Source organism: Hetaerina americana, unplaced genomic scaffold (assembly GCF_022747635.1).
Source record: "Hetaerina americana unplaced genomic scaffold, ioHetAmer1.1.p SCAF_43, whole genome shotgun sequence".
Taxonomy (NCBI): domain Eukaryota; kingdom Metazoa; phylum Arthropoda; class Insecta; order Odonata; family Calopterygidae; genus Hetaerina; species Hetaerina americana.
Genome location: NW_027287019.1, coordinates 2529338 through 2540561, shown reverse-complemented (window position 1 = coordinate 2540561; position 11224 = coordinate 2529338). Strand labels below are relative to the sequence as shown.

The window sequence follows — 11224 nt, the reverse complement described above, 5'->3', positions numbered from 1 at the left end:
TAGGCAGATAATTTTTGCTGGAACATCATTTTGAAAAATAGCAATTTTTCTTACTAAACTTTCTTCAGGCAAATAAAATGTATTAAAAGTTTAGCAATACTGCAATATCTTAAAGCAAGGAACATCAAAGGGTATTACTTAAAAAATAAATGTAATTCTTAAGAGGCTAATCATATAAATTTACATGGAACATTTGGCTCTTTGTTGATGCTCGATGCATTTTTGTTAGATGCATAATTTTGGCCACAGTAAAACATTACAAATTGTCACAGAGAAGTAGCTCGTGAAAACAGCCATGGAGATGTGCCAACTTCGAAACCTGGGTCTTTTTCTAAATAAATTGAGTATGGAATCACAAAGTTACCTATTTCATTTCAATATGTTATGTAATTTCCATAAAGTTACGCCGGAGACAAATTTCAATCGCATAATGTATCCATAACTTATATTACCTCCTTTGTCAAGCATTAAAAATTGGTTTTTGGTGATGTAAATGTTTAAACCACCCAATACTTTGAATATCAATTTATTTCAAAACTATTTCACTCCTCAATTCGCAATGTTTGCGGTTTCAGCTACAATGAATCCGGTCGCATTTGTGCAAAAAATTCTGGAAAACCGTTTCAGTCACTTATTTGATTCAACGAATCCATTGTATCTTAAATGTAGTCAACACCTTCCGATTTTCTATACTTTTGCAATAATGACCGTGATGTGATGAAATGTGATGAAAATGTCGAAGATAAATGTTATCTGTTGTTGGTTTGGCCTCATTTAGAATATGCTGCAAGTATATGGAATCCTCATTAAGTTGGATTAATTGCCGAATTGGATCGCGTGCAGCGTAGAGGAGCTAGATTTATTAAACGTTATGATAAACTTAGTTGCGTGTGCAAAATATTTGAGCAGCTAGGCTGGGAATCACTCACGGAGCGAAGGCTAAATCACAGATTGAAGTTCTTGCATAAATTGGAAGAAGGTCTCCCTAGCAGTGATGCTGAATATGTATTAATACCCCCATCGTACTACGGTTGGAGAGATCAGGCTAATAAAATTCAAGAGATTAATTGTAAAACAGATACATTTAAGACCACGAACGATAGGGGATCATAATAACATTGTTCGACCGTATGAAGATCATTTTCGGGTAAAATTATTCTGGTGTATATTCACCCTCTGCCACGCACCCTGGCAGTGACTTGCAGGTTTTATATAAAGAAAATAATAAATAGCATAAATAATAAGCTTTCTACTTCTCAGTTCCTTTAAGTTTCACTGTCCTCATTATATTTTTCGAGCACTGTCCCCATATATATGACCGAAACGTGTTTGGGCAGAAAAATGGATTTTCTTCTTCTTAGATGGAGCAACACTACCTGCGCTTCATATCCGTCGAGCATCCTCCATTTCACTTCACGCCTGCTCCGAGAGAGGTGGCTGATTGCGCTTACTGCTCTGGCTCTTTAAGCTCCACCACATTTACCTCGAAATGCCTGGCGAAAACTGGGACATCGGTTATTTTCCTGTTGATTGTTAGGAATCGTATTCACAAGTAACCCGTGATGTTCTTCATTTTTTACTGAATAAATCCGGGAGATTTTCTGGATTTCCTGATGTAACTGCAACTTAACTTTACGTCTGTCAATGCTCATTCCTTGAGCTCACTTTCTCTAATCTTCCAAGCTTGTAATGAAGATTTGTAATTTATTAATTCCCCCAGAGTTATGCACCCGGATTTATTATATAGCTACACACAAATCATAAAATGACCCCAAACCAAAGCTAATCAATCAATAAATCAACTCATATCCTCAAATCCTAAGGAATGATGATAACAGCGTTGATTTTTCAAATAAACAATTTTACTTAGCAGTAATCCACATGTCATACTTTGCGTAAAATCGTTCTATGAATGCTTGAGTAATTAAATGTTTACATTAACTAATTACTCCAACATCAAGTAATAATGGGTTCACGTCTAGAGTGTGTGGCAAGTGCTAAGGTGCTCCATATTTTGAAAACTGTCAATTTCCAATAATGCAGAGCACCCGTGCTCCCTTCACTGACCCCGGTTTTTCGAAAATTCCAAAATCGTAAGCGGATATTGGATTAAGAGGGATCAAACGTTGGGAACAATTTCACTACAGATCTTTATCATGCCTTATTTATGAGATTTGCCGTTCACGCAAAGGAAAAGGGAGAGACAGACACAACGAAACCCTTGCGAAATTCCACCACAAATACAAACTATAACGATAGACTGCAGATTGGCAAGTAACGCCGAATATCTTATTCACATTAAAATAGAAAATCTAAATACAAATCTCCACCCCTTCAATCTCACTCCTGTTCAGTTGTCTTTTTTCATGACTCGCATACAAGCTTCAATTGCATTATTTGTCATTTATTTCTCCGGAATGTTCATACAAGTTATATGTTGTCCTGGAGGGTAATTTCGTTTTTGAAAAACATGAAGATATAACCAATAATCTTGGCAGTTGCTATATTATGTATAAATGAGCATCGCTCATCACAATCACTTATAAACCAAATGTTCAAACGAAACTCGACAGGGGTCTCTAATAATCTAAGACTCGACATTAGTTCTATGTAAAAGTACCATGAAAATAAAGGTTTCTAACTATGCACGAAATTAAAAGTGTAAAAATTAAAATTATTTCTTTATTTTACACTCTTTAGATTTACCGGAGGCATGTCGGTATATTATAACATCCCTTAATAATTTCCAGGTCTGATTTGGGACTGGGCTGAGAGTCAACCTCACTGCAACATGTCAAATTGTCACGGTTATTTCAACACACGCAGTCCAGTTTACACTTCCCGATTTCAGCCCGAAATAATCTAAAATTTGTAACGTGATTCGAATGAGGACATACAAATGCACACCGCGATAATTCTGAAAAGGCACAGAGTTGTGATTTATCAGGTTTAATGGCTTCGTTCCACCGCAGCTGCAGCTCGATGTGACATGTCAGTTTCTAAATCTCTTTAAATATCGGCTCACCCAAGTACATGTAAAGGCACGGATGACAAAATATTAAAAAGATAAGAGTCAATACGTATGTATGTACATACACCATGATAAATATTCTTAAATCATTTTTCAAGGGCTGTGGAGTAATTCCAGAGCCTTTGTCGGTCGCCTCGGGGATTAAAAATGCAAATCGCCGAGTGTCGTGGTCGCCCCCATCCCAACCGCTTCACCCCTGGGGGACGCCCGTGTCCTGATTGGTCGTTCGCCCCCACCCCAGTAGGCTGAGTGGGAGGATGCCACCCCTGGGGCTGCGTTCCGAGGAGTCAACCGCTCACCCCCACTCCCCCCCCCCCCCTCCGCCGCCGCTAACCACCACGTCGAAGGCGTGCGCGTCGCTCAAGACGGCGAGGAGAATTCTAAAGCAACTCGGGGCATTTCTCGCAGGGAATACTCGCCCGGATTCTGAGAAAGGGCGTTCTTGGAAAGACTCCGCGTTCATTTCTGGGAAAATAGGAAGGCAAATCAATCTCTGCGCAACGCTAGATGATAGTAAGTCCCTCCTCGCCTTACCTTTCGTGTGGCATGGAGACATAAGGTGCGAATTCGGGTGGTTTGCATATTTACAGGGCGATCATTGACACAAGACACAGGAGAGACAACAGTTAAAATTGCATCACAGCTGGCATTTTAGTGAACACTCTATTCGATATTCATCGAATTATACCCTCTGAGATTAAAATTCCTACCATTTGGGATCCATTCCAGGGGCCTTTCCAAAAGAAAATTTGGAATTACGCGTAACTTCATTGTTTGCCCAACGAAAGGGATGCTATTTGAATGTGCAGAATCGACACAATGCAGTGTATTTATCATATTAGTGGCCAAGAGTGTACGAGAGACTGTAATTTTTTGAAATTCTTTTGCCGACATTCCCCTTTTCCCTTAAAAAGTAAATACAACTCCGGGGTTATTATTTGCTGACAAACAAAAGATTAATCCCGACCAGAAACATCAACACTCTCCAAAACAACTCGTCAACTGTCCGCAACGAACATCATAATATAAGTTCATTATGCGTAAATGGAGGTCATTATTCAAAACCTGTATTCACAAGACATTCGGTGGAAGATAGAATGAATGACTTGCAAACATTTTGAATACTTCAGAGTCAAATCCACTTCTGCAATCTGATACATAAGAATTCACATTTTTAGGGTACACACAATATAAATGGAATGCTATTGCGTAATTATTGCTTTGAATCCAATCTTGATCAGCCCTGTATTGGCAAAGCATTATTAGTTCAAAGTAATGTATGTATTTGCATGCGCGGAAGTTGAAAGGCTTTTTGCATGAATGCATACGACACTATGGGTGTAGGTTTGGATAAATATTTTGATTTTGCATGTGGTTTTGATCTCTTTTACGGATGGTCACCTAACACCCCCCGCCACTCACCCTTGAGGTGGCTTGCGAGGTATTATGTAGATTTAGATGATGGAAGTAAAGATGTCAGTTTCAAGACCCCTCGGAGATAGATAATGTCGTTAAAGTACCCTCTAAACATCTCCACTCACTCCCGTGACGGGGTACGACAAGCCATAAAAAAGGATTAAACCAGAGCACCCGCGGGGCTTAATCCCAACCGACTAATGTCTGCCCAAATAATGGAAGGGGTGCATAGAAATATTTATAATTACACCAATGGCAAACATTGTCTTCTCACAAAGTAATGGTTTAAATCGTTTGGCCTAGGCATCCATTATTATTAATGCACCGGACCTTAGATGGAAGTGATCCGCTTTAGTTTCCCATTACGACGGTGGAAAGAAGAATACTAGGTATTTTCCACAAAACCTTTTAATTGGTAACTCTAGTTTCCGCACATGGGTGTCAACCTCAGGTACCTGAGCCGCCGCGGTTGTGTGGGGCAGGAGTGCTAGGACTCCGTACTTCCTAATACTATTCATCCAGGTGAATATTAAAAATATAGATTTCAGACTGCAACTCTTTATTTCGCATTTGTTACTGGGTGACGTATCTGGGGGGACGCCAATCATATCAATGAGGAAATCACTTAATTTTTATCGAACCAGTCTTTTTAAGATCTGCGAAAATTATGGTGGCCCAAGTATTTTCCTCACCAACAGAAGTAAACTTACATATTCCAGGCAATTTCTGGGTTTCTTTTTCTCGCTTATTTATTCGTGTCTGGAGAACCAAGGTTTCCTATTAACCAAGTCTAGAGTTATAGCAGTATAATTTTTTCAACGATATATTGTGATCTACCGAGTCAAAAACTTTTGTAAGATCTATAAATGATATCACCATGTTAAACCTCCAATCAATTCCATCTCTGGTACTGTTCACAACTAGCTAAATGGCTGGTGTGGTTCCATTATTTCTTTGAAAACCCAATTAAAATGTTGATATTATTTCATTCTTATCCAGGTAATTCAGCAACTTGTCTGCCATAAACCTTTGCGTGATTTTTGAAATGGCAGGTAGTAGTGATATTGGATGAAAATTATACAAGTCTTTATGAGATCCTCCTTTGTAAATAGGTCTTATCAAAGCTTCTTTTAAACCATTAGGAATTGTTGCATTGAATGATTCGCAATATCGTTTAATACTGGTATGTTTTTTAGGGTCCCTGTTCAGGTCCATTATTCTAATACCATCATGCCCCATTGGTTTTATATCCATTTTCTTAAGAATGTTATTTATGTCATCCTCTATTTCTAAGTTTATTACTATTTACTTGAACCTTCGTATTTACCAAACTAATTGGAGTTTTGCAATTATCTTTCAGACACGTTTTTTCTTTGGTGAAATGTTTAGAGAATTCGGAAGTGATCTCTTTGACGGAATTCATGCGACCAAAATATCCTATCAAGTCTTTTTCTGTATTGCACTTGATTTTTCTCCCTTTGAGACTGTTTATAGTACTCCATATTGTCCTCATACTACCCTTATTTTCATTAATTTGATCTGTATAAAATTGATTTTTAGCTTCCCTTATTTCATTGTTGATATATGTCCTATATTTCTGGTATTCTATTCTATAAATATTATTATAAGGTGAGTTTTTCCATTTTTTAAAAACTATTTTTCCTTATTTGTTATCATCGCCAGCAGATTATTTGCCATCCACTCCTGTACATTCATTCTTCTCATATTGGTATTTTTTGTAGCTTTACGATATATATCCTGTATTATATTTACATCAGCCTCATAGATTGATTCTGGCTCTGAGTCCAATGTCATTTTACCCCTTTCTTATCTTACCCCTGTCTTTTCTTATTTAATGTCTATATTTTTATGTGGATTTTTCAATGAATTTTTTATATGCTCCCATATTTCGTCTGTAGTACCCACTATACTTTTCTCACTAATGATTTTCTCGAAAACCTACAAAAAACTACTTCCTTGTCAATCAGGTTAATGGTTGAGGTTCCATTTCCCATACCGTCTACCGCTTTATCATTTTGAATTGGACGCCACACTTCATTATAACTAAATTGGCGTCAGAGTCTGCGTCCGCTCCCGGAAAACTGGGGTAGTATTTTTCTAAATCCCCTGGCATTTTCCTGGTATACCTAACCCTTTTGTGGTGTCTACGTCAAGTGTTGGTGATGATTAATGTCTTCTGCAGAACTCAAATGCTTTCACTCCGGGGTCATTCCTTGTCCCCATAACCTTGGACTACCGCTACAAACTTGGACTCTCCCTATGGGCTACAACTTTGACCTGGTGGAATGGCTTGTGCGTTTTGATAACCCCTAGAACTGTGCTGAGATGATAATTGTTCCTGGTTGTGTCAAATATGCCATAAAGGTCAAAGGATGGGATTCAGACCAAGGGTATTCCGTAATGCTTCAGCTCCTTAGTGAAGCGGATGTAAAGGCATCTTTTCCCATGGGGTGCGCACTGAATGATATTGTAACATTTAAAACGTATTGAGAAAGTCAACGGGAAACCACCTCAATTATTTATCCCATGGTTAATACGAAATATGAAAATAAGTCTTGGTAACTAAGGGACTCGGCTCATTGGGCCTTGTGTCGTGCTCGGTAGCGGGGAAGGCAAGGCTTCTGCGGTCTTCATCTCAGGAAATCCTTGCGAGCGATAGCGGCAGCAACAGAGAAAACGTAGAAAAGATCCGAATCAGTCTGCATGGGAACTTGAAGTGGTTCGACAATGCTGAGGACAAGAAAATTGGGATTTGTGCTTTTAATATTTTTTAATCTCGAGGTAAATAATACTATATGTTTTTTATTTAGGGAAACATATTCAAACAGGTCAATATAAGGAAGATGAAAGGCTACCAAATATAAATGATCCCCTCAGTAAAAGGAACGAATTTTTGAACGATGAACTAACACAGGAGCCATTGTTGTCATTGGGTGATTTTAGTAGCATGTCTCCGGAAGCCTCAGACTCGTTGAGGATGCTCTTAAAATATTACTCTTATACTTTTGCTCGTAGTAGAAATCCTCCATGCTGTACAATTATGGTTAGGCGTGTGATAGAGAGGCAAAACCAATTAAATAACAACCTTAATGCGTGCCACATTCTCAGCGAACTACTCTGAGTAATTGCTTCTCGGAAATGCTTAAGCCGGGCATAATGCCACCGTCAAATCCGACAAGCCCTTGGTCCTTTACGATTGAATTGAAAGTTTTAGTTTTGTTCCTTTTTAAGCAAGGTGACCTAACACCCCGCGCCACACGCCCTTGCGGCGGCTTGCGGGGTATTATAGATGCAGATGATTTCAAATACGCATCGCAATGAAATGGAAGTAACCATTCGAAAGAGGGAGCAAGGCTATCCGGAGCCCGTAGGATGACGCTTCTGCACTAAAGTCTATCCATAAAATACGCAATGAAGATTATGATAACTCAATAAACATTTGGTTGAATATCTGCGGGAAAGTGAAAATAAATATGAAAATATTTAGAACTATTATAAAGATGACAAAGGTAAAAGTATGAGTGGGTATAAGGGATGTTTATTTGTTATTTCTTGAGACTTAATGGAAAAGGTAATTCGTAATTTGAGCAAAAGGAGACCTCATAATGGTTTATTCAATATATTTTTAAATAATTATATTTTAAGTAAAATTTATTTGGGAGAAAATTGTAACATATACTTCGAATAACAAGATCTATTTTTGCTCAAATTATATGGATTAATTGCTATAAATTTGTTTAATGTTTTAATACCAAGCAATTAACCTTACTATCGGAATGGGAAAATAATTAATTGGTCACAAACTTCCGAAAATTATTGAAGTATGGATGGTCAAACAAAGTTACGAAAGAACAAACATACTCGTGCCTATTCGGAGAAGAAAAGTCGTTCGACTTGGATTAGATGACAGCGAAGGAAACAATCCGGAATTCGACTCATTGGGGGAGGTTATAGAGGTCAATTGTGCCAGAATGGATATGTGGGTAATCTGGTAGGGGTTGGATGCCCAGTGTGTAGAGGAAGGATAGAGATAGCCCGACGTCGGCGTTAACCTACTCTTGACGAAAGGCGCCAAGAAGTCCACAGTTTAACGTCCCTTCCGACGGACGGCGTGCTCACTCAAAATGCTCTCCATTTAACACAACAAGTAGGGATCGAGATATTACTGAAAAGTATTCAACACCGCCGGGATTTGAACCCAGGACCTCGCGGTGAGAAGCCAGTACATTAGTCACCGCACTATCCCGATCCCCCTCCGAAATCAGGGAATACTACGTATGTATGGTATATGATGTACGAGTATCTAGTATATGAAATTGACAATTTGAACGAAAACATACTTGTAGATATCCTATACTAAGAAAGTTAGCGATTAAGATCACTTTATATACGTGAGGAACCGGAGTTTCCAATATAATAATTTGGAAAATACATTCACATGGAGTTAGATAGGAAGTGGTACACTTGGGAAGAGTGGTCCTCGGCTCAAGAGCTTCCCCGCTTGATTCCTACCACTCCCCTCCGCCTACCCTCTGGCGAGCGCCACCTTCCTTCATAAAGGGTTTGAAGCGGATCCACTCCGGATATGGTACCAAATTTGGACACCAAGAGAGAGGGAGAGTGTTTTGTGAAAATTACAAGGCCGTTGTGAAAAGGAAGCCGAGCAGACGTCAGAGAAAAGCTTTGCACCTACAAATCTCTTTCAATGGCGTCATGCTGCACATGGGTTAATGAAAAGAAAAAGTTTTAGAGAGTCGTAAGGCTGCAGAAGGGTACACCATTATTTTTGTCTGTCGGCGACTTTATTTATCTATACGGACATCTTATGATGAAATGAACCATTTTCAGCCAACAATTTAATGGACAGCATCGAGAAATTGTTGAAGTATGAGTTTGGTAAGCGTATAAAATTGTCGTTAAGCCTTTGTCACTCCAAAAACAAATCTCTTCGATTACTCCGCGTTAATGTTTTGAAACTTGTCTCAATATATAAAATACATTTAAATGTTTAGTACAGTATCATACCAGAATTGAAAGTAAAACTTTGATCAACAATTACAAAATTAAAAGCGATATGTTATTTCTTAAATTGTTGATTTTCTTTGCACTCGTATTTTGAAAATAAAAAGAACGCCGGGTTTCTCATCGTTCCTAGCGACTAGCATAAATGTTAGAACTTTGGCTGAGGCGACTACCGAGAGACCTTCCGCCAAATATTGAAATGAACTTAATCAGTTCCGTCAGGAAACGAATATAATTTCTTTGTCATAAGCTAGTCCTCAAGGACTATGAACGTTCAAGGAATGCTCATTACTGCAATTGCCATCAGCTGCTGAGAATGTGAGTAACTGTAAAATTATACTTTTTTCAAAGTAACTGGAACATTAAATAAAAATTGGCATTTTTCCACGAAATAAAATTTAATACGACCGGTTTCAATGTAACTACATCATCATCAGATCAACAGATGATGATGTAGTTACATTGAAACCGGTCGTATTAAATTTTATTTTGTGAAAAATTGCCAATTTTTAATTAATCACAATATTCCTCCATATCACGCCTTAAACGTCTCTTTTTATAACTAAAACAACCTGAAGAAATGACAATCAGAATGTTTAATTATATTTGGACTTTTTTGTTTCAATTCAAGGAATTCAACCGTCAAGTATTAGTTTAATTGGAGGCGAGCGACAGCTAAGGTCATACTTCAAAGGATTATTTCTGTAGTATGTGCCCTCTTCAACCGTCAAATTAAGTGTGCAAGCTTCATAGGATATATAGGCACATTTTTATAGACCATGACTAAAGATCTGATGATTGGTAAATCAAAGGAGACAATAAATAAAAATACGTGTATTATGTGCAGTAAACTTTCAAGCTTTCTTCCTGTAATGGAAGACCCTCTGCTGGTTAAGTACAATAATTTAACTGACGCAAAGTGCGGCTCACGAAGCCTGCTGTCACCATTTAACGCCTTGTGAATTAGGTTCCACGTTACACTCTTCCGAGCAAGGCGTAACCAGAGAATAGCATTGACTCAATCACCAAAGCCGCAGAGGCCCTTCGAGAGAGCGGGGAGTTTGGGGGCAAGCAAGGGTTCGCATTCCGAGGGCGATCCCGAACGTCGGCGCACGTCCTTGATGAAGCGCTGCCGAATGGGTCTTCCTAAAGTCGCCCCCGCGACGCTCCCGATGAGGGAGGCGGGGGAGGGGGTCGCGGGGGCGAGGAGGGGGGCTTAGGAGGAGGGGGTGGTCGGAGCCCTTCCCGCGGGAAAGGCCCGTCGAGCCTTAATTCGCCTAGCCCTCTTTTGCTCGACCCGAGCCCTCCCGTCTTACAGTTAACGTAACGAGGGAACGTGATCCTCTGACACGCGGATGGAATACCTTGTTCCCTTATCCTCTCCCTGGAGTTGAAAAAAAATAAAATAAATTAATACTGGCCACGACGACATTCCCTTCCAAGAGTTGTAGGAGTCATCGTCACAGCCGGCGGTCTTGTGCGCGATCACCTTTCGCTACGAGCCCGAAGGGGTCATTCACACACCCGCACTAAATTCCATTTGGCGGAGACGGGGAGCGAGAAGGGGAGACGGCGGTAGGGGGACTGCCGTGCAATTTCATCCGGTGCGTTCTAGGAGATGGCTAGGCGACCCCTCGGATGAAATCGAGATATTGCTCCCGAGGGCCTTCCCCTGTACAACGCGTCACATATGGCCAAAGAGGGTGGTGGGGGAGACACATGCGGCAAAATGAC

General features: G+C 39.6%; 1 pseudogene; it reads left to right on the top strand.

Moving 5' to 3' along the window:
- The first annotated feature begins 10167 nt into the window (after positions 1-10167).
- Positions 10168-10338, top strand: LOC139692883 (small nucleolar RNA U3; annotated as a pseudogene).
- The last annotated feature ends 886 nt before the right edge of the window (positions 10339-11224 follow it).